The 24884-nt window shown below is 44.4% G+C and overlaps 1 protein-coding gene and 1 pseudogene across 6 annotated transcripts in view; both read left to right on the forward strand.

Annotated features, from left to right (window-relative positions):
• Window positions 1-24884, forward strand: part of LOC124605323 (formin-like protein) — a 451910-nt gene that overhangs the window by 176342 nt on the left and 250684 nt on the right. The window lies entirely within an intron of this gene.
• On the forward strand, window positions 10780-10897 carry LOC124608087 (annotated as a pseudogene).

Genomic DNA, 24884 nt, shown 5'->3' on the forward strand with positions numbered 1-24884 from the left:
CCAGGACAACGCAAGGCCTCGCAAAAGTCTGCGCACACCAGAGCAGCTCAAAAAACTTCATTGGATTGTTCTTACTCGTCCATCCTAAGCCCGTATCTGGCACATTACGACTTCCTTCTGTTTGGTCCAATGAAGGAATGCACTGCACGGGAAGCAGTACGTGGATGATGGGGAGGTTATTGATGCAGCAAGACGCTGGGTCCGACTTGTTGCCGCAGAGAGGCACCATGCGGGCATATCGGTTCTACCAGTAACTTGGCGAAATGCCTTCGCATTAATGGAGAAATTGTTGAACAACAGGTTTCGTAGCCAAAAGAGTAGGGAATAATGCGGTGTATTGGAATCTTTAATAAAACCAACCTGCTTTGAGAAAGTCTTGCATTACGAACTGAACGCCCCTCGTATAATAAAGGCGTTCTTTGCAAACTCGAATGTCGCGTCGATCACCCCGTGAGGTGTCATTGGGCGAAAGCTTGTAATCGTCGTAGTTGACGTGATAGCTGCTTGTAGTGGTAGTCACACGCCACGTCAGGGTGTGATGAGATTTGCACGAGGCTATTTCTTTTACGATGCCATGCGCGTGTGCTAAAGCACTCGTGGTGCGCCGTTAAGCACTGGGTGCTGGAGCCAGAACGAGCAGTTGTTCGCCGCAACGCGGCTGTTATCGAAGGAATGTCTACGGCTTCACGTGCAGAAAGCTCTGCTGTGTGTCCTCAGCCAGCATTCCTGCGGCCAGTGGTGCGCCCGGAAAGGCTATAGCTAATATGGCGTCGCGTCACTGCCCCAGGCAGAACAAAAGCAGCAGCAGTAACAGCAAAACAGTCGAAGGCACGCCGAACGTCAGTTTTTTCACTAATTACAATGAAAGAGAGACGTAATGATCTGCTCTTTCTGCTTCCTTCATTTCCACGTGATTATTTGAATGCAGCTAATCGGTCCACCACTACCAGCCGTGGTGTGAAGTCATACCCGATTTGTCCCATCACCAAGATGCCAGGAGTAACACTGCTATGCCTCTCAAAAACATTGGAAGAATCGGGTTTCTGCCCCGGTCGCCGCTTTCCTCGCTGACGATGGTCGCCCGGATAGTGTAGAACCATCATTCCTCGCTGAACACAATGTGACGCCATCATCAGCAGGCCACGCCCCCAGCACCACTCCACCTAGCTCAACCAGAAAGGTGATTTGAACATCCACGTTATTGTAATGGACGTTGTTGGATGTAGTATGCAGCACACAGTCTCATATGCACAATAAAATTTATTTGATGTACGGAGCCTGTCGTCAAGCATTAAGTATCAGTTGGCACGAAGCTTCCACTTTGCCACAAGGATTTCGGTTAGGGATGGCGATTATCTCTGAATAACCGGTTTTCGGTTATATCATTTTTTTTTCACTCCAGTTTAAACCGACTGTTATACCGTTCAAAATACCAGGTTTCTGAAATAACGGATTTTCTTTTTTTTTAATTTCTGTTATTTCCTGTAATAAACGTAGACATCGAATAAAGATTCAAAAATTTTTACTCTTTCAGTTTCATGAGATACATAGAATCAGAATATTAAATTGTGATCATACCACTACTTGGGCATAGCGATTGGTCAGTGCTAAAGGGTGAAAATTGCGGTTGAAGGAACTGTTCTTCGTTTTAACTTATCCATTTTCAAGGGGGGCTACAAGCAGATAAAGGAATATTGCGTAGAAACAGGCAGAAAATTGCTTCTTTCTATTTTTGTTTACTGTGAATGAATGGCTAAGTTTTTTTTAATTTAATACTGTTGTTATTTCATAGAATGGCGGATAAAAGTTTAATCTTCTAAAGCAAATGAAGCATTGCGCTGCATTGCTAAGTCACTTCGTAAAAATGTAAGGGATGTCCGCCGACACGACACGAAAGCGGCGTGTACACCAGGTGTGGGCAAATCTTGCACACTCCACGTACACGAATACAGTACGTAACCCACGACACATGGCAACACAGGGACATCATTGTCTCAGCAATGCTGTACCAGTTTTTATGTCGTGCGTTTCTGTCGGCATTGGTATTAAAATAGCAGTCTTCGCTTTTCCATTTTCTATAACGCAGCATTTCAAACCAATACAATTTTTACAAATAAATTATTTTTTAAAGAAAACGTTTATTTAAAAAAGAAAAATTGATTCGTTGCTGCTACGGCTCATATTCCGATATTTTTTCCTCGATTATTAATAAAAAATAAACACCTGTTATAACAGAGACAAAACAAATACAAAACCAAAAAATACCGGTTATTCAGAACTGAAAAACCGGTATCGATTTTAACCGGTCGGTTTTCCCATCCCTAGTCGCTCTGTTCTGGACACATGCACTGTTCAGTTGCGAAGGGTGTCACAAAACCGTTACAGCGTGAGGGAAGATGACGCATAACTGTCGTAATGGGTCGTTTATAACCTGGGTTCTGGCTCAGAGACACAGCCGCCGTCTAACCTGATCTCTTACACACACACACACACACACACACACACACACACACACACACACACACAAGTACCTCAGCATCGCGCAGATCGTTCATAGACGCGTACATGCGTGGGCGAGCATTGTCTTGTTCAAAACTGGCACCACGATACTGTCGCTTGAAAGGTAACATCTGAGGATTCAGGATATCATCACGCACCGTTGTGCCGACAGTTATGTCCACCACTACCAGCCGTGGTGTGAAGTCATACTCGATTTGTCCCATCACCAAGATGCCAGGAGTAACACTGCTATGCCTCTCAAAAACATTGGAAGAATCGGGTTTCTGCCCCGGTCGCCGCTTTCCTCGCTGACGATGGTCGCCCGGATAGTGTAGAACCATCATTCCTCGCTGAACACACTGTGACGCCATCATCAGCAGGCCACGCCCCCAGCACCACTCCAAACGCAGCCGTTTCTGTTGCGGTGTTAACGGTGGCCTAATCATGGGACGGTAATTGCCTAGTAGGGTTTGCGATCGTTCCCGACTAGTGAGCCGAGTTGACAAAGAATGTTGCTGGTAGTCCATTACTTATTCTCAGATAGAAGGCGCACATCTGAGGAAGTTACGTTGTACTTAGTGTACGATACAAAATTCTTCATTACGATTGTCAGACCTGGTCGACCAAAACCTCGACGATGAGTACGTCGGCCGTCGCGTCCCCGTGCAGTCGAACATCGGGCCATCGCGAGGAGTACACTGCAGCCCTTTCAAACTCGGTCAGATACTGATAACACAGTCTCAGACGTGTACGTGGCAGCTCCGTGTTCTTTACAGTGATCACGCAATATCTGACACTGTCCATGTCCACCTAAATACCCTACCAGGCCTAGTAACAACATTAAACACGAATAACCTGATACGCTTGGGCGGCCTTTCTATAAGGGGCGTTCAAAAAGAAACGAGCGAAGGCATAATTACAGAATCCAGTACCTATATGTTAAAAGTATTGCCCGTGGTCCACTTGTCCCACCGTGACACAAGGCGGTGAGTGGCTGTCTCATAAAATTCCCGGGGCTGCGACGTTAACCAGTTCCGCACATACAGCTGGACGTCGTCGTCCGAGGTGAATCGTTTGCCCCTCAACACCTTTTTAAGTGGACCAAAAAATGGAGGTCCGGACTGTGTACAGGGTGGCCGAGAACCTCCAATTTGAATTTCTGCAGGAGTGCCGCGTATGTGGTGGCCGTATGAGGCTTTGCATTGTCGTGGAGGAGAATGACGCCACGGGTGAAATTGCGTGGTCGTTATGATTTAATTGTTTGGCGAAGGATGGTCAAGGTTTGTGAGTAACGCTGGGTATTCACTGTTGTCCCGTGCTGCAGGAAGTGAATCAGAAGGGGGCCATCATGGTCGAAGAAGAGCGTCAGCATAGGGACAAACGATTCACCTCGGACGGCGGCGTCCAGTTGTACGTACGGAACTGTTTAACATCGCAGCCCAGGAAATTTTATGAGACCGCCATTGACCGCCTTGTCACAGTGGGACAAGTGTCTCAACAGCCAGGGTCAATACTTCTAACATACAGGTACTGGTTTCTGTAATAATACCTCCGGCTCGTTCCTTTTTTTAACGCCCTTTATACTCATCAAGAAGAATTGCAACTCGTCATTTATACACCCGCCGATCGTGGAGACGTGTAAGAAGTTACATTGACTCAAACCATTTCTTCTGCGTACTTCACTCTTTGGCAGACAGTGCATTTCATAGTTCCTTCCCGTTCCCTTCGAGGGAAAGTGTCTGGCTGTTCGGGAAGCACGTGGTGCACCCTCACCCATCCCCCCCACCCCACCCCCCATGCCTTCCCCGAAGACACGAGATGGACAAGCGTCTGAAGAGCGCGTGCAGAGGAGAGTGGCCAAGAGCGCGTATGCTTGCATCGTTCAATTGAAATGTCTTTATAAAGGGTGTGGCAGAACCGACTACGCAGTTTTAAGAAGCAATAAAAAGTAAATCTGGATGTATAGAGAAAAAACTTTGTTTTCTAATTTAGTGCAATAAACCGTTTTACATTCATTTAGTTTTGAAAATAATGTCCTCAAGATGGCGGCCGTTGTATCAATACATTGGTGTAGACGATCCTTGAAGTTTCGAGCAGCTCTTGCACATATATCGCGGGGTATGGCATTTACTTCGTCAATAATCTAATATTTTAGTTCTGGTGGGGTGTGACGGCGGCTTTTAAAAAACTTTTCCTTCAGATATCCCCAAAGAAAGTAGTCACAAATTCTCAAATCTGGTGACCGCGCAGGCCACCCGACATCACCTCTCTAAGAGACGAGGCGTCCCGGAAACATTTCTCTCGAAACAACAGGCGAAATTCCAGCTGTGAGAGCAGTAGCTCCATCCAGTTGGAACGACAAGTCCTCCAGTCCATATTCTTCAACAACCTCGTCCATTCTTGGTTGCAGAAAATTTTACAACATTGAAACATAAGCTGTGGAATTCACTGTCACGGTCACTCCTTCCTCAAAAAGTAAGGGCCTACCACGCCAAATTGTGATACGGCACACCACACTGCACTTCAGGAGAATGTTGCGGTCTTTCATGAATAATTCGGGGGCTATTTTCAGTCCAGTAGCGAAAGTTTTGCTTATTCACGCACCCACTAAGATGAAAATGTGCCTCGTCACTACAGACCAAAAGCTGCATTTGGAGGGATCTGAGCAAGAATTTGCTCATTAAGGTTTTGACGGTAGGCTTATGTTCACCGATGAAAGAGTGTGCATTGAAAATACGTAGTAAATTCAGTTTACAGCCCTTCTTGTGAGATTTGACTCCGTGGTTACATGTTCCCCATTGACACATTCTTTCTTAAAGTGTGTCGACTTTGTTATAAACGGCACTTTGAATAGCCCTTCGTCGGCTCTCAAAGACTTAGCGACCAGTTCAGCAAAACAAGTTACCGGCGACAGATTTATGTGAAAAAAGTAGTTTAGACAACGCATGTTCCTCCTGTGCAACAGCTATATCTAAGATGACGGTTTGAGAGGGTCAAAAATTGGAAATCTGAGAGTATAGTTGCGTGTCCGAAAATAAAAAAAATTAGCATTTTTTAACGACGCTAATCACCGTGTTATATTCTGTGCACTGTTTTCAGTGTACAGTATTGTTACTGATTGCCCTGGGAGTGAGGCATAGAGTCTTTAATAGCAGTCACAAATAGACGAAACTGACATCGTTCTGTGATGGACCGAACTTTGTAATTTAGTGCCTTCCTTTAGACAAAAAGCCGATACAATAATTGACCGTAGTTAGTCGACGAGTAAATGACAGCAGCAGATGTTACCGCCATGATCTAGTTTATATTGTAAGTATAATGGCAGAAGAAGCACAAGAAACAGAATCACAGAAGGTCGCGCATTGCGTCATCTTAATAGGAAACACGTGATGCTTCAGGCATCTCATTCACCAAGCGCCGAAAGCAATGCATGAACACTGCTCCAGTTGAAGCCTGTGAGCGACCCTAATTACTACACGTGTTGTTTATTGATAAATGTGCGGTTGGTTCCGATTGCTTCCTGTCTAATAGAGATGATGTGGGAGCATACGTCTGTTCCAGCTGTGGCCTACTTTCTGTCTACGAAACGCAGGTGCCAAAGAAGGGATTCTTCGTAGGATTTTTGGTACGTGCTTTCGTCATTTTACATTTGATGACGATAAATACACAACTTAGCAGAAATATGTTGCCTGTGCTGAGGTTACAGAGACCCGCGAAGGAAAAGAAAGAACTGTTACAGCAGATGCTAAGCTGTCTTACGTTGTACCGCACTCTGCAGCCAGCAATTACTACTGGGTAGATAGAGCACTGCATTGTACCATATATTTGGAATTCTTCTCTTCACTTTCATACCGAGCGAGGTGGCGCAGTGGTTAGCACAGTGGACTCACATTCTGAAGGACGACGGTTCAATCCCGCGTCCGGTCATCCTGATTCAGGTTTTCCATGATTTCCCTAAATCGCTCCAGGGAAATGCCGGGATGGTTCCTTTGAAAGATCACGGCCTACTTCCTTCCCTAATCCGATGAGACCGATGACCTCGCTGTTTGGTCTCCTCCCCCAAACAACCTAACGCCAACTCTTCACTTTCAACAGTTTATCCTCTTTTTCCAGTGTATGATTCCTCAAAGTTTTTAAGATTTGTAGGTGTTGGAATTCAGGACGGAACCGTGTTAACGATTGATTTTAACGTTCATATTGGTTAGCTACTTCTTCTGTAGCTGATACATACGGTTTTTGTTGAAATGTACTGTCATGTTCTTACATTGGATGGCAGCAGAACAGCTGTCCAATCTCCCGGACCGAATACGTACAGAGATCGACGATATGACGACAGATGCCGCTAAATAAAATCTGATTGCTCTGGTTAGCATGGAACGTGGTAAGGATTCAGATTTACACGCCACTGTAAAGCGTCTAATTTTAACTGTACCGTCTCCAAGGGAACGACATCTAAAGCATGAAAAATTTCGTAGATTACATCCTGAAAACAAATCTACAGAATTTAATAAAGGGATGTTTTTCTCGAGGTATGTCTGCTTCACATCACCGAACGAAGTGGTGCAGTGGTTACCACATTGGACTCGCATCCCTGAGGATGACGGTACAAACCCGCGTCCGACCATCCGGATTTAGGTTTTCGTGATTTCCCTAAACAGCTCCAGGCAAATGCCGGGATGGCTCCTTTGGAAGGGCACGGCCGATTTCCTTCCCCATGCTTGACACAAGCCGACTTCTGCTCCGTCTCTAAAGACCTTGATGTCGACGGGACATTGTACGCAATCTTCCTTTCCTTTATTTCACTTTCCTGAGCCATTTCCTGTATTCTTCCGCTTGGGAAACTAGTCTGTATCTATTCCCCATGCCCCTCATTTTATACGTTCGATTTCTGCGCTGGTCAGACATTAGGCTTCCGCACACTTAACACACAGTCCACCACTGGTAGTAAAAGTTTAAGTATTTGATTAGTAGACATACCGCTGTTCCTGTATCCAACAAACAAGCTTTGCTTCACACAAAGCTTCTGCCTCTTCTTTTTTATGACAGAAATGAATGGTTGTGACTCATTGTTCCTGTACACTGTTTCGTGAAATACATAACTGCCCATTTCTCTTGATTCTCACACGAAACCAATAAACGTTCGTTCACGTATGGAGCCCTGTTCATTTGCACGATTCTCCTAAAGTCACGTTGCAGTAGTGGTATCTCAGTCAGGCAATCGATTTCAATATCAACCCACGTCCGAAACTTTTTACCTTTCAGACACGTGCATATGTAACATATGTGCACACGGTTTCGTTGCTAGATAGTAGGCTAGTAGTCACCTAGTAGAAACGATACGGATGCCAACGACGCGGATCGAGGGATCGTAAACACACAATCATTATGATCATTAAAATAATTTATTTCACGTACTCTCCTTGATTCTGTTGCATAGAACGAGAATTGTAATTTATTGTGAATCCAGTGTTAGTACGTCGATAATGTAGTAGCAGAGTGCAATGCAAAAGTACAAACGAAATGTACGGCCATCCCGTGTCACACGCTGTGTGTCTTGCTTCTACCTGTTATACACGATCTGTTGAATCACTGAAACAGTGGTATTTTAGGATTTGGCTAACGCATTAGATACTTGCCATAACTAGACTAAGGTACTCTCAGTTGACTTGGTAGTATGAGTGCGCTGTTTCACGTACCTTTCCACAGACATAATATCCTGATGGAAATAATATCTACTCTGTACTCACCACTAGCGGTGTGCTGAACGGAAATTCAGACACGTCCTGTTAGGGGTTCTTCCTTAAATAAAGTTAGGTAGAATATATTGCACTGTCCATGAGCGGATAGTATCCTTTCGGGATACTACCGTACGGGAGATTACTCTTACGAAACTGTACAGTCATACAATGCAGGCTTTCACGGTTGGTATTTGTGTCCTTTGTGAATTTGTTTTACTAGTGTTGCACAATGGTTCAAGGCATACTTTTACGTCTACCGTTTCGTTTCATAGTGCTGGAGATATTAGCGGGGGCTATAAACACTCCGTGTGATGAGTCACGACAAGAGCGTGGCTTGCTGAGCGTGTTTGTTTGCAGCTGCTATGAGTCTTTACATCCTCCGATAGTGTCCCCGATATTAGGTAGGCTCAGAAATGAATCTTACACCACGGCCTAATGCCCACGTAACAAAATTCACCAAGTATGCAGTTAATGTTGAATAACAGTAAGGCCAAAATATCCAGTGGGCAGCATATTTTCTGTTACATTTTATATGCAGTCGAAACATTTATTTTATTCGTGCGGTCTCTTTAACTTCCAAGAAATGATTATAGATAAATTTTCTTTTACAGGTTAAAATTATTCGACGTAATTAAATATTTATGTTGCATTGAATAAGTGGTATGTTCACACGACATTGATGACGCTGTCATGGACTCAACATCATAAGCGGGGACCGTTTGCTACAGCACATTTCCGCAAGCAAGCAATTTGCTCTCTCCACAGCCTCTCTCGTCCAAGAATTAGGGCTACTGAAGGAGCAGTGCAAAAGGCTCTTGTTTCTCCATACTTCTAAGACCGCAACGTCTTTGCCCACAAGTGAATGTTTGTCAACTCAGCAAAATGACTCCGCAGGTTACATCTTCTCTCAGCACTTTCACTCGACTGAGTCAGCGATTTGAACATGTCCACATCGTCAGACCTGTACCATCTTACTAAGTATATAAATGTGGCCTGGCAGCGATTAACAGTTCCTGTCGTTGACCTGAAAGCTATCCAGTAATACATACGACACCAGCAACTTATGCGGCGACCTTATTTCGTGCGTAGATTGCCCTCCGTATCACTATCGTTCAAAGCGAACGAGGCAGTTAGAGTCCTAACTCTTTAAACAACTTTCAACATTGCTTGAATTGAGCCGAATCCGAAACTGTGGCTATCACCTTGCTACAAACGGTCTCGTGGAACGGCTCCATAGACCGTTAAAGCCATCAGTCAGATGCCAATCGATATCACTCGATTGACAATCTGCCTGTTGTTCTAGATGCCTCCAAACAAAAGATGATCTCTCAAAGAGACAACGGTTGTATAAGTGAAAGGACTGCCTAAAGAATTCTTCACTGGCAAGTCATACAATGTTGTTGAAGCTTCAGACTTTGCACCACATCTACGCTCCGAAATTCGCTGCTGTTTCAAAAGAAATTTCTACGTAGTGACCATTAATTTTGTGATTTACAGTTGCGCGAGTAGGTTTTCGTAAGGCACTACGCCATTTCTCCAGCCACAATAACGATGCTCCATACGCTGTATTTGTACGGTACAACAGAAGATTCGATGTTGACATCAGTGGCTTAAGTCATTCTGAGCCCGTCTGAGACCACACCGGTTTAGCGATAGTAGCTAACAGGCGTGCCGCTACGTACAAATGATTCCACGAGGACACCGGATACACCTTTCCTTCCACCACCGTAGCCTGTGCCTCTGAGTTAACCTCTTGTCGCAACTCGTTTTGGCCGCCGCATGCATTGAAATCCCCAATATAGTTAACAACTGGAGAGATTAATGTGTACAGTGAATCACCCGCTACATTTTATGTGAAGCGTAAACATTGTGTTTGTTCGTCTTGTCTCTGAATTTCAAACAAATGCGTGCTATATTTAGATGTTCATTGCAGTTCACAATTAGGCCATGCATTAAACCGTCTTATGGTGTGATGAGTGAATTATATTTTCACACGGTAGTCCCTTTCTGAAGAATCAAAGTTAAGATTCAATGCTGCACTAGGTAACTTCGGGGAGAAATGCTGGAAGTAACTGAAAAGGAAGAGTGTTGGTATGCTTCGGAACATTTCATTAAGGCGCAGAGTTGATTCATTGGTGTTTGAGGGTCGCTGCAAGGCCAACTCGTAGGGCCGGTCCAGTTGTACCATCCAGGGATCTCCAACGGCACGTGCCAGGTGAAAGCGCCCGTGGCTCGATGGTGGACAGGCATTGTGTGGCGCGGGTGCGAACACGATCGTGGAGGACTCCACTTGCAGGTTGGCGTTTGATTTGCATGGCCTAGTCGTCGTAGCCTACTGAATAAATGGTACAGCTGACGCCGACTGTATGATAGTGAACATCACATTGCTTTACTAACGGGCGTGGTCCTATCGGAGATGCGGAGCCGCGCGGTTTAGGCCACCATGTCACGAATCGCGGTGCCCCTTCCCGCCAGAGGTTCGAGTCCTCCCTCGGGCATGGGCGTGTGTAATGTTCTTAGCATACGAGTTAGTTTAAGTAGTGCCAACGGCCTTGCCGCAGTGATAACACCGGTTCCCGTCGGATCACCGAAGCTAAGCGCTGTCGGGCTGGGCTAGCACTTGGATGGGTTACCATCCGGTCTGCCGAGCGCTGTTGACAAGCGAGGTGCATTCAGCCCTTATGAGACAAACTGAGGAGCTACTTGATTGAGAAGTAGTGTGTGGGCGGAGGATGACTGCGGCCGGTCGGCATCGTTGGGCCTTACTGTTGTTACTTTGAACTCAGTACAACTTTCTACCTCATGAACAACGGGAAGAGATTCCTGTTATTATTGATAAATGAGTTACTCATTAATAATAGACGCATGTTTTATACAGCTTCGACGAAGTACTGAAGCGATGGTAGATGTATATTTTTGTTTTACGTTTCTTTAAATTTTACCTTTTTATTGAGGAAATAACGTATAAACCCGTATTGTTTGTTGTATTTTTACAACATCCCTACTCTGTAGGAATCAGCATGGGCTTCGAAAAAGACGATCGTGTGAAACCCAGCTCGCGCTATTCGTCCACGAGACTCAGAGGGCCATAGACACGGGTTCCCAGGTAGATGCCGTGTTTCTTGACTTCCGCAAGGCGTTCGATACAGTTCCCCACAGTCGTTTAATGAACAAAGTAAGAGCATATGGACTATCAGACCAATTGTGTGATTGGATTGAATAGTTCCTAGATAACAGAACGCAGCATGTCATTCTCAATGGAGAGAAGTTTTCCGAATTAAGTGATTTCAGGTGTGCCGCAGGGGAGTGTCGTAGGACCGTTGCTATTCACAATATACATAACTGACCTTGTGGATGACATTGGAAGTTCACTGAAGCTTTTTGCGGATGATGCTGTGGTATATCGAGAGGTTGTAACAATGGAAAATCGTACTGAAATGCAGGAGGATCTGAAGCGAATTGACGCATGGTGCAGGGAATGCCAATTGAATCTCAATGTAGACAAGTGTAATGTGCTGCGAATACATAGAAAGAAAGATCCTTTATCATTTAGCTACAATATAGCAGGTCAGCAACTGGAAGCAGTGAATTCCATAAATTACCTGGAAGTAGGCATTAGGAGTGATTTAAAATGGAATGATCATATAAAGTTGATCGTCGGCAAAGCAGATGCCAGACTGAGATTCATTGGAATAATCCCAAGGAAATGCAGTCCGAAAACAAAGGAAGTAGGTTACAGTAAGCTTGTTCGCCCACTGCTTGAATACTGCTCAGCAGTGTGGGATCCGTACCAGATAGGGTTGATAGAAGAGATAGAGAAGATCCAACGGAGAGCAGCGCGCTTCGTTACAGGATCATCTAGTAATCGCGAAAGCGTTACGGAGATGATAGATCAACTCCAGTGGAAGACTTAGCAGGAGAGACGCTCAGTAGCTTTTGTTGAAGTTTCGAGAACATACCTTCACCGAGGAGTCAAGCAGTATATTGCTCCCTCCTACGTATATCTCGCGAAGAGACCATGAGGATAAAATCAGAGAGATTAGAGCCCACACAGAGGCGTACCGACAATCCTTTTTTCCAAGAACAATACGAGACTGGAATAGAAGGGAGAACCGATAGAGGTACTCAAGGTACCCTCCGCCACACACCGTCAGGTGGCTTGCGGAGTATGGATGTAGATGTAGATCTGGAAGTAGAAACATCCCTCTGTTCAGCGTTACAAATCAACAAGTTTCGAAAAAAAAAACCTGAATGGAACTAGACTATTTCAGTTTTGCAGTTAATACTGTTTACTTTTAAGTTATATACATATGTAGAACACAAATGTTTTGTAGGTTATACATATCTACGATGCCACAACATAAGTGCGCTCTGCTAGGTTGGCACCACGACAGACACCGACGACAGCGCCCTCTAGCCGGTGCTTTGGAGGTCTACGAGCTACAGATTTAGCCCATTTCATAGAGAGCAGACGGTCTGGAACATCGCTTAAACTACAGTGTGTTTTGACTTGCTATTGAGACCTTGTCCTACTCACGGCGGGATGTACGCAAAGTTATGTAACCATTTATTAACTTGTTTTTGCCTACAGTAAACATCTAATATTTTAATCGCAGTACCAAAGTGCTTGTCCCCTCCTGCTCCTGCTCGCTTTCTTCATTCGGCCTACCCTTCAGTTTGCAGGAGCAGATCCACGCGCCGCGGGATAAAAAACTCTTTGTGTATCGTCACTCAGTTTTTACACAGTCCGCCGCTTCCGGTTTTAAAGGGCGTCTAGTAATACACTGCCCGCATACGCAAAGAAAGCGATCGTTATAAGGTAACCTCCGATAGTTACACAAATGAAGTATCCTCCAATATTTACGCAACACCCCTAACGTACAGGTAACGCAAGTACGACCAAAACTACTAGGTAATTACCGTAGTACACGGTTAGTTAAGATAGTCTACGGTAGCCTACAGTAGTTCTACAGCTGCAGTTGTGAGAAAGGCCTGCTCAGCCTCACTGATTCTGCGGCCGGCGGCAGAGCCGCTGCGACGTAAATCAGCGCCTAGCGAGGCGCCGGCCGCCTTGGTGCCGCGATGCTACGCTAGAGCCCGCTATATAGGGCCGCGCCGGCTGACTGGCCAAACAAGGCTGACTCAGTCTCCCATTTGTCTCGAGTCCACGGCCGCGCGTGATTTGTGCTCCACTGCCTTCACTCCAGACGGTTCAGGCGCCGATCCAGGTTTCCGTCCTGGAGGGTCGCAGTTCCTTTACTTTTACCATTCCTGGAACCAATACAACTTCTCATCCGTACTTAATCTGCCACAGGTGTCCTGGATGATGATGATGATGATTATTTGATTCAAAAATCGTTTACAATCCATACACGCTGCAGTGTCATCTTCATAATAGGACCAGCCACTTAAAACTCCTGGGCCCAGACGATCAGCCAGTAATGACATTACTTAAAATTTTTCTATCCCTTTTTTGTTTGCTACATCTTTGGTAACACGCGCTAAAAAATGCAAAGTTTCAGGGTTAATTTTCATGTTTATTTTAGTTGTTTGATAGATTACAAATCGCAATAACGATGGGAAAAAGTTTAATTATCCTTCGAAACAGTGTGAAGTGAGTTCTTCAGCAATTTTACATGAAATGAACTTCTCTACGAAAAAGTCGAAGTGCTCGACGGGACACATACTCAGCCGGGTACCCACGAAATGTTCGGAGCACAACAGTGCAGTTCAGAATCGTGCTTGTCAGAAATATTCAGCTGCTGCGATTTAAACTGTGCTCCTAGGACTCCGCCTAACCATAACTACGTAAAAGCACGTCAAAATATTTTTGACGACCAGTATTGTATGTAAAGATTAGCTATTCTTGTAGCTATACTGTATGTATATTAATTTTCTGTGTGTGTTCGCGCCACTTAACAGCGATGTAGCTGTTGGCTGACTACATCACGTGTCCTATGCTCTGAATATCTGCTGTCAATGGCTCTGAGCACTATGGGACTGAACATCTGAGGTCATCAGTCTATCTGCTGTCAATGGCTGGCGAGATCATGTGACATGAGATCTGACCGACGAAAGCGCGTCATAATCTAGATTTCAGTGCTTCGGAAGCTATCGTGCTGTGTTCGGTGGAATTCCTGTTTACACTTTCGTGTTACGAAAATGTACAGTGTCTGACGCTCATCAAAGATCTTTCAAAAACGCGTTGTTTTTTGCTGGGTTTCGTTTCCTAAAGTGCCAGGAGCTCCCTGCCGGTGTGTAAAATTGTCACCATTCAAAGGACTAATAAGTTTTACAGCTCCTAGGGAAAGTGTATTATTATTTAACACGGTAAAGATGTACTTTCACCCGGGGTAAAGTGTATTTTCACCTGGGGAAAAGGTGTGTTCTTAACGAGGAAATCTGAGAAAAATCGGGAACTTTTTTGACCCCAAGTACGGCCTGATACACTGAAGAGCCAAAGAAACTGGTACACTTGCCCAATATCGTGTAGGGCCCCCGCGAGCACGCTGAAGTGCCACAGCACGACGTGGCGTGGTCTCTACTAATGTCTGAAGTAGTGCTGGAGGGAGTAGACACCATGACTCTTGCAGGGCTGTCCACAAGTGTGCAAGAGTACGAGGGAGTGAAGCTCTCTTCCGAATAGCACGCTGCAAGGCATCACAGGTATGCTCAGTAACACTCATGTCTGGGGAGTTTGGTGGCCAGCGGGAGAGTTTAAACTCAGAAGTGTTCCTATAGCCATTCCGTTGCAATTCTTGACGTGTAGGGTGTTTCATGGTCCTGCTGGAATTGCCCAAGTCCGTCGCAATACACAGTGGATATGAATGGGTGCAGGTGATCAGACAGGATGCTTACGTACGTATCACCTGCCAGTCGTATACAGACGTGTCAGTGGTTCCATATGATTCAAACTGCACACGCTCCACGCCACTAAGAGTCTCCACCAGCTTGAATAGTCCTTTGCTGATATGCAGTGGATTCATGAGGTTCCCTCGATACCCGTACACGTCCATCCGCTCAATATAATTTGAAACGAGACCCCTCCGACCAGGCAACATGTTTCCAGTCATCAACAGTCCATTATCAGTATTGACGTGCCGCGGCGAGGCGTAAAGCTGTCTGTCGTGCAGTCATCAAGGGTACACGAGTGGGCCTTCAGCTCCGAAAGCCCGTATCAGTGATACTTCGTTCAATGGTTCACACGCTGACACTTCTTGATGGCCCAGCATTGGAATTTACCAGTAGTTTGCGGAAGGGGTGCACATTTGTCACGTTGAACAATTCTTCTCCGTCGCCGTTGGTCCCGTTCCTGCAGGATCTTTTTCCGGCCGCAGCGATGTCGGAGATTTGATGTATTACCGGATCTCTAATATTCACGGTACACTCATGAAATGGTCGTACGGGAAAATCCCCACTCCAGCGCTACATCGGGTGTGCTTTTTCCTATCTCTCATGCGCCGACTATAACAGCACGTTCAAACTCACTTAACTCTTTATAACCTGCCATTGTAGCAGCAGTAACTGATCTAACAAATGCGCCAGACACTTGTCTTGTATAGGCGTTGCCGATCGCAGCGCCGTATTCTGTTTCCATAGCTCTGTATTTGAATACGCATGCCTATACCAGTTTCTTTGGCGCTTCAGTGTATAACAACATGTTTGCTGCGTATTTGGAGGAGGAGGAGGAGGAGGAGGAGGAGGGGGGTGTCACATAATGATAACCTCATCCCATGTCCCACGCCTTCATATAACGGCTAGAAAAGTATATTACCGGAGACGTCTGTGACTGACCGCGACTGTAGCGTACAAAAAGTGACTTCAGAGAGCAAGCTACATGTTAGTATAGCAGGCAAAGTAACTTTTATTTAGTGCTGTACCATACTTGAAAGTGACACAAATACATGGCTCTGTTTTTCAAAGTAATCCATTAGTTTCTGTAAACAATGTCGGAACGTTCTACCAGTCGTTCAGTTCCTCGACGATAAAAATTCATTCCTTTGCCACAGATACTAGATAACGCTTAGGTAAACCGTCCTCGCCTTCGGAAAATCTGCTCGCTCCCTCCCCCCCCCCCCCCCCCCCCCCCCGTATATTTCCTCCCGCGATATTGCATTTGGTCCATATACCGCCAGAATTTCACGGTGGATTTATGTGCATTTAAAACGCCAGTAGGCCGCCAAGAATGGTATTTCCCCGCGTACTTTAACTTTGGAGTACGCTTCCAGTTGCAGGTCCATTTCACTCCCACGCTGTGATGCACAGGTTACCAGTAATCCTGTCTGCAGGAAACCCAGAAAATGTGCTGTCATTTCTGACTGGGCAGACATGTGTAATTATTTTCTAAGTTCGTTCGCAGATTTGGGTATTTCTGCCAGTGTAATACGGTTTTGGGGGAGAGTATTTTTCGTTTCAGTTCAAATGCTACGTCTTTCGGAGCTACAGCTCCATTTTAAGAGAATACGTTAACTTTTTTGGGCGTTACATCTACAATAATTTATCACCTGCCAGTAGATTTTGACATAGTTTTCAGTTTTACGAGAGAAAAGTACGTGTAACTCGGTTTTCTAGATTTTAATGCACTTAAAAATTATTTTCGGCGCGAAATTAGTACATTAATAATACGACTGACACATTTGTAGAGTGTTCGGTTCTTTCAGAAATCCCTCAAGTCCTTACGAGCAATGCAGTAGGGGAAGTGGGATGACGAGGACTTGGCAGAACGCAGTCTTGTCTCATAGCAGAGTCATTGCGCCTTGAGAGGCTGCCAGAAGGCGAAAACACGTCAGCCCCTCCCCTAGCCTAGTGACTAAAAGAGCGCGCGGATTTACAGCGGCACCACCAGTGAATCAGCCGCTCGTTTGACGCCGTGAACTCGATTAGCGTATCGATTCACCTTTCCAGTGTGCAGTATTCATCAAATAAACAGCTTCTTCTGTAAGCAGACATGAATATTCTCCAGAATCGCCTTCAGTTGTCCATGATGAAATTCCGTTCAGTTACAACCGCCTGCGGTTGGGCAGTTTCTCTCCTCACAAAACATGATTCCCGCCGTTGGCATTTGCGGTAGGACATATAAGTTTTCTACCAGTCACTTACAGTTCATATCTAGCGACCCAGAAAATATTCTTATTTATACGTAAGGAAGTTTTAAACCGCTGAATAGTTATTAATACTTCGTTTCGCCTTGAAAGAACCATTACTCAGCTGTAGTATTCTTGTTTTCTTCCACCAAACCACGTCTCACTATGGATCCACCTTCTTTTTAACGACCGTGTCTTTGAAGTCGGACACTTTAGTCAGCTGTTTGGACATAAACGCATGAGAGTAGCCCTTCTATTCCGTGTAACTGCCTATCCTTTTGGGTATTTGATAGCCATCGTAAAAATTCACATTTGTAATGCGGAAAATACTTAATGACTAATAGTCTTTTCAAAGCACGAGGCATCTTTCTTAAGTAAGTTTCGTTTTGAAATAAACTAGACTTTTCATAGCAAATTTTTACACGAAAGCCTGTACTTTAGCCTACTTTTGTACATAATTCCCACCAATATTAAGGCACTTACCGCATCGTACGACAAGCTTTTGAATATTATCCTTATAGAAATCTGCCCACCTGATTGGGCAACAACTGCATAAAACACACTCCTTGACAACTAGAGGAAACTCATTAGATGACGTCGAAATAGTAAAGAGTCTCTTCTCTTTAAAGTTCCTATCAACTTTTCTGTACCAAATCGTCAGCAGTTGCAGAAGGTCGCCCATTTTATTCCTGATGATGCATATTCGCGCCGCCATCTTTAAAAGCTCTCAACCATTTCCGTACCAACCCATCGCTTATAATATTTACTCCTACACTTCACGAATGTGACGATGGATTTCAGCCGCTTCCGCGATTTTAGCATTAAATAGAAGTGCGTATTTCCCAGTCGGCGGAATTCTCAGTGGGGGAAGGCATTTCAAATAAGGTATTCCCAAACGAACGTAAACAAGCCGAATATTATGAGTCTTCATATTTTTGTGGTGCATAAAATTTCGGGCATTTTATGGAATACGCTGAATATTATTGGGAACTGTGTGGAAAACTACACGATGGCGCAGTTAATAGTAGTCCGCCTCCCCTTTGAATGCGAATGCCATATTTTGACTTCTGAAATAGAGTAAACAGTTGCAGTAATGGACAGTTTTAGGCAATAATCGATTGTTAGCATTCTTGTCTCAGCAGTTCAGTTTCTTTCATTAGTGAAGTTAGACGTTTCTCTTTGGGGTCTACAAAATAACCTTCTCAATAGAAGAAGGAATTGAAATTGTGGAAGCAGATGTGAATACAACTTCGAATTAGGGAAACTCGAAAAGTTTTCGGATAAAGTATCCGGATAGAGAACTACCAGGAAAGCGAACAATACAGACTCTGTATAAAAATTGGGGCACATACGGGTCTATGCAAAATGTAAAACGACAAAGAATTCCTTCAGTTGGCACACCAGAAATTATTGCAGACATTCGCCGAAGAATTATTCAGAGCACAAATAAGTTTGCACGTAAATTGGACAAACAAGCACATGTAAGTAGGAGGAATTGCCAGCGGATATTGAAAAGTCTCAATATGAAGCTATATCGTGTGACGGTTACACAGCCATTGCGGAAGGATGGTAGTTGGAAACGTGTACGTAACTGCACTTGTGTGTTGAATAACATCGATGGTTTGTCACACTCTTTCATTACATCATGAGTGATGAAGCCTGGTTTCATCTTTGAATTTACAGAATACGAGGTACTAACACTGTATGGCAGCAGCCACTCCATGATGGAAAAAGATATTTTTTGACACTACCCTCACCACGGTTGCATTTATGGATATTTTTGATACATTTTGTGTTCAACTCACTGAGTATGAGTATGAAAGACAATACTGCTCCTTCCAGTAAGATTGGGCAACTTGTCAAACGTATCCCTGGAAAAAGACCATGATGCCGTCACTGAGGAAAGAATTGTCAGCAAACATTTATGGCCACTACGTTCGCCATATCTATCAACGTGTGGTTTTTTAGGTGGGCACACGTGAAGAGAGAAGGTCTATGAAACGAATTCACACACAGTACCGGAAATGAAAGGCAACGTCAATCGTGAAATTGCCGCCAGCCTAACTTAACGCCGGGTGTATCTGAATGTGCTTGCACGGGCACAGCTGTGTATTGATGTCGCAGGTGGTCACGTTCAACATCTTCTTTAAATGTATTTTTCATTGTAAATAACTAATAAGTCCATTTCAGTACTTCGTTTCTGTAATTTCGGAGCATTTCCTTTATGCTCCACAGGCTACTGCGCTACCCTATTAAGTTAAAATACAGGATTTTATTAAAAATAGAATTGCTAAGAAAAATCTTCAGGTTTTATTTTTATTTCAAAAAGGTACTTTCTGAAACACACCTCGTACTTTTACAGGCACTCCGCGTAATGAAATTAAATCCTACAGTGAATACAGCTCTCTTAAGCTTTTGCTTATCCGTAATAGGAGTATTCATAAATAAATTTCTAATTTTCACTTCGAAAAAATAGTTACGTAATTATTTTAATATTAAGAGATACATGTCTGCAGTCCCGGTAAACATTGAAATCCTCGCGCTATAGTACCGCAGCACGCCGCTAGAGCACCGAAAACAGAACGGCTCGGCCCAACCACAAATTGGAGTGTCGTGCGGTAATTGGTTTACAGCAGCAGCGGCGGCGGCGGCTGCGGAAGTGTTGGAGCTGTGTAAATCCACTCAAGATGGCTTATATAGCTGGTGAATTGGTCTGATACACCTGCAGCATTTGCGGTCTGCCGAAAACTGACTATCGCACGATACCCAACTTAGGGGCTCACCTTTCTTTATTTGCTCCTTTAACGGCGGTCTCCTGTACTGTGGCTGGGCATTTTCATTGTGCACTGGGACTGCAGACATGTAATAACAAACGAATACGTAACTATATTTTTTCGAAGTGATAATTAAAACTTCATGATTACCTCTCTTTTATTGTGTCGACATTTGCACTCAGTCGTCGGGCCACAAATGGCCCATCGGAACCGTCCAACCGCCGTGTCATCCTCAGATGAGGATGCGGATAGGAGGGGCCTGTGGTCAGCACACCGCTATACCGGTCGTTATGATTGTTTTCTGTGACCGAAGCCGCCACTATTCGGCCGAGTAGCTCCTCGATAGGCATCACGAGGGTGAGTACACATTTGAAAGTCTACATTGTTGTTGGTGGAAAGCCAGATTCAAACCTGTAGTTTTAAATGGGGTCCCTCGCTGAATCCCAGTTCTTTTGGCATGGAATCTATATTTAGAATTCTATAACTTACTGGGTTTGCAATAAGGATAGATAATCGGCGATACTTAGTAATCATAACTACTTCATTTCTCCTGAAATTAAAAATAATCGAAATAGTTTGCTGTTGCATTTCATTTACTTGCGTTCTGCGTGTAAAAGTTGTTTTTGGCATTAAAATCTTCCTGTGCTGTGATGTTCGTGAAGTAACCAATGTGGCCATTTCAATTTCATGCACACTGTACTCGCAGTGGGGTAGACGACGGTTCAAACCCGTCCTCGGCCATCCTGTTTCAGGTTTTCCTTGATTTCCCTAAATCGTTTCTGGCAAATGCCGGTATGGTTCCTTTCAAAGGGCACGGCCGATTTCTTTCCCCCATCCTTCCCAAGTCCGTCTCTAATGACCTCGTTGTCGACGTGACGTTAAACACTAATCTCCTCCTCAATTTCATGTGAAGTTAAACGTAGCCATCTACTTTGATTAGGTTACCTGCGCGAGGTAGGTCTACCCTGATTTTTCCTGCGGGAGCCCATTCGCATGATACGTGATGTAATCTCAGTGATGCAGTACGAGTTGCCGGCCGTTGTGGCCGAGCGGTTGTAGGCGCTTCAGTCTGGAACCGCGCGACTGCTACGGTCGCAGGTTCGAATCCTGTCTCGGGCTAGTTAGGTTTAAGTAGGACTGATGACCTCAGATGTTAAGTTCCATAGTGCTCAGAGCTATTTGAACCAGTACGAGGTACGCAGGTCAGCGCACATCTGACATGAGTTCTTCGGACTTCCAATATGGGTTTCGGTGATTGTGCTTGTATACAAAACAAATGTGAAAGTCCGTGTTGTATTCAGTCACAGACATTGACAGCAGTGAATGGTGTGTGTGTGTGTGTGTGTGTGTGTGTGTGTGTGTGTGTGTGGTACCTAATAACGAGGGTATCATCAACACTACATCTCGTGTGCATTCGAAAACTAACTCAAATGATACGTTGCCAAGTACGTTCCACTCTGCCTTAACCAATCAGCAGTCGACTGCGCACATCCAGTTGGTACTTTATGCATGGAAGTCTGCAGATAATTAAAAATACATTACACCAGAACAAGAATAGGTGTTAGGAAATGGATTATAGATTTATCAAGCGGCGGAATCACTGGTGATTTCACTTTTACGGTTGGTTTCATCTAAAATATTTACTAATACACACACAAAAGTGACCCTTTGATCTCAAAGTGTGCCTCAAAATGAATAAGCGGCATATAGACGCTGCACAGCAAAGGTTGTAAAAAATTGACGGCACACGAGAGATGCAGAAAATAGCAGTGTAAAACGTTCTGTAACGTCAAAAAATTTATACATGTGACAGATTAATTTAAATTCCCCAATTCCTAGCTTTGGAATTTAATTACTCTGCAGTTAATATTCCATAAGGTAGTGTATCTTGTAAATAACAACAAACACATTTCCGTGGATTGAGCGCAATACATGTATGTGCTGGTTCATAGCTATTCTTTGATTCCTTGCATCAGAGGCTGTGGTGTTGTGTTCGTGACTCATTTCCATTTCTGGAAAAGAATAAGAATGACGCTCGGCTCGCCTTTGCGCAGCCAGAAGTGGAATCGGGGCCGCGGAACAGTTTCCACGTTTCCACGGAAACGCGGCGTCACGCGGCGCTTCCTATGACGTCACGCGTCCAGTCCGCCGAGACGGGTTTCGCAACTCGTGGCACAACTGGCGCACTGTCGCCCCAGGAGTGGCGGGCGCTGGTCCCCCCCCCCCCCCCCTCCCGCCGCCTTAGTATGAGCTACTGCTTGGTGGCTATAGACGCTACCCACTAATGTCGCTTGTCATGCAGTGCCATGAGGTGATATCAGAGTACCTAGAATTTTACAATTCCACAGCCATATATATGTGTTCAGCGAACCTTTGTGAATTGCACTGCAGAGGTACTTGGCACAGTACCCTATGATACGGTTTCTTTCCATTCCAATCGTATATGGAGCGAGAAAAGAATGACTGCTTCAATGCCGCGCACTGTAATCAGTCTAACGTGTCTTCGTGGTTCTCTCCGGATACGGTAGGAGGGCTGGAAATACCTCTCCATGCCGCACATAATAGTGGTTCTTGAAATTTTGCAAGTGTGATTTCGTGATATAATTTCAGTCTAATCCTTGATTTTTCAACCTTTACGAGAGTCACACCAAAATAAATGCACACTATTTTTTTTAAATCCATCTTTTATTCTACATGTTTGAAAGTCTTACAGTGTGTAGATACATCCTTTAGGAACAGTATTTTCATTTCTCCACATAATTTCCATCCCTTACGCCATCTTAGAACCAGCGCCTGTATACCCGCACGGTAAAATTCTGGACCAACCTGTTGAAGCCACTTGGCAGCGTGCACAGGGGAGTCATCATCTTCAAACCTTGGTCCACGAAGTCTTTCAGTTTCCCAAAGAGATGATAGTCACATGGAGCCAGGTCAGGACCGTAAGGCGGGTGTTTGTGTTGTCCATCCGAGTTTTGTTATCGCTTCCATGCTTTTTTGACTGACATGTGGTCGAACACGACACAGTCGAGCTTGAAGTTTCTTCAGTGTCGTCACATATGCATCAGAATTTGTGGTGGTTCCACTTGGCATGATGTCCACAAGCAAGAGTCCTTCGGAATCGAAAAACACCGTAGCCATAACTTTTCCAGCAGAAGGTGTGGTTTTGAATTTTTTTTCTTGTGTGAATTTGCATGATGCCACTCCATTGATTGCCTCTTCGCCTCTGGTGAAAATGATGGAGCCATGTTTCATCACCTGTCACAATTCTTCCAAGAAATTCATCTCCACCATTCTCTACTGTGCCAAAAGTTCGCTGCATACCGTTTTTCTTGTTTCTTTGTGAGCCACTGTCAACATCCTGGGAACCCACCTGGCACAAACCGTTTTTAACACAAACACTTTCAGTATTCTGCATTTTGTGATTTTGACTGGTAAGAACCAATACTCTAACGAAGGATATTACTGTATCCCGCTTCTGCAGAATAATGCTGCATTTCGTATTCTGCAAACACATTTTTCGCCTATCCCAACGTAGCGTGACAATTCGTTCACTGTGATGCGTCTGTCAGCAGTCACCAATTCGTTAACTCTCTGCACATTGTCTGGAGTGTGTGCAGTACGAGGCCTGCCGCTGCGAGGACAATGCTCAATATTGCCGTGCCCGCTTTCATCACGTAACCTGCTTGCCCATCGACTAACTGTACTGCGATCGACAGCAACATCTCCATATACCTTTTTCAACCTCTTGTGGATGTTTCCCACTGTCTCGTTTTCACAGCACGGGAATTCTATGACAGCACTTTGCTTCTGACGAACGTCAAGTGTAGTAGCCATGTTGAAGACATGCTGTGACAGCGCCAGGTTGAACTAAGTTTGAAAACAGCCGGGAAGGATGTATCTATACACTGTAAAACTTTGACACATGCAGAATGAAAACTGTATTTTTACAAAAATGTGTGCATTTCTTCTGGAGTGACCCTCGTATGTGACGCTGTCACGTGAGTTGAAACCTGTTAGCATTCGTGCCCAATTTTGTGATCGTTAAAAATTCTAAGATCCTGGAGCAAAATACCAAAGAGGTACACATGGGTGATTTGTTATCAGTTTCCTCTCTTGACCGATCGATTTCCCCCAGTATCCTGCCAACGAATCCAAGTCTGCTCCCTGTCTTATCTACGACTGAGTCCATGTGGTGATTCCATTTCCTATAGTACACACCCTTACATCGAGGTGTTTGATAGTTGTAAGAGTTGATTGATTCCAATAGTAACTCACCGGTGTTGTAGTCTCAGGATATTACGTCTTTTGCTGTGTGAAATGAATAATTTTACATGCCTGTACATTCAAAGAAAATTGCCAATGTTTGGACCAGTTTCAACTCTTATCCAGATGTAACTCAATACTGAGTGTGTGTTTTCGGACAGCACTTCGTAGTAGGTAACTTCGGCATCTGCGAAAAATCCCTTTGGTACTATTAATATTGGCTGCTTGGTCATTAACGTAAAACATGAACAGCAACGCAATAACAAATTCATATACTATATGACGGTACATTTGATAACTGTACTTTGGGTAATTCTCGTTGACTATAATGTTCTGCATTGGCGTGTGACCGCCTACTGCAGATTAATGTACGATACGGTTTCATGTATTCTGTGTATAAAATTGTTTATCACGAATATTCTTACTCAATTCTATTATAAGCGGCAAAGCTTGTAACCGCAAGACTTAGGACTTCGGTGTTCGAGTGTCAGACGTATTATTTTGAGGGAGGTGGCGGCAGTTGAAGG

This window comes from Schistocerca americana, chromosome 3 (genome assembly GCF_021461395.2).
Source record: "Schistocerca americana isolate TAMUIC-IGC-003095 chromosome 3, iqSchAmer2.1, whole genome shotgun sequence".
NCBI lineage: Eukaryota > Metazoa > Arthropoda > Insecta > Orthoptera > Acrididae > Schistocerca > Schistocerca americana.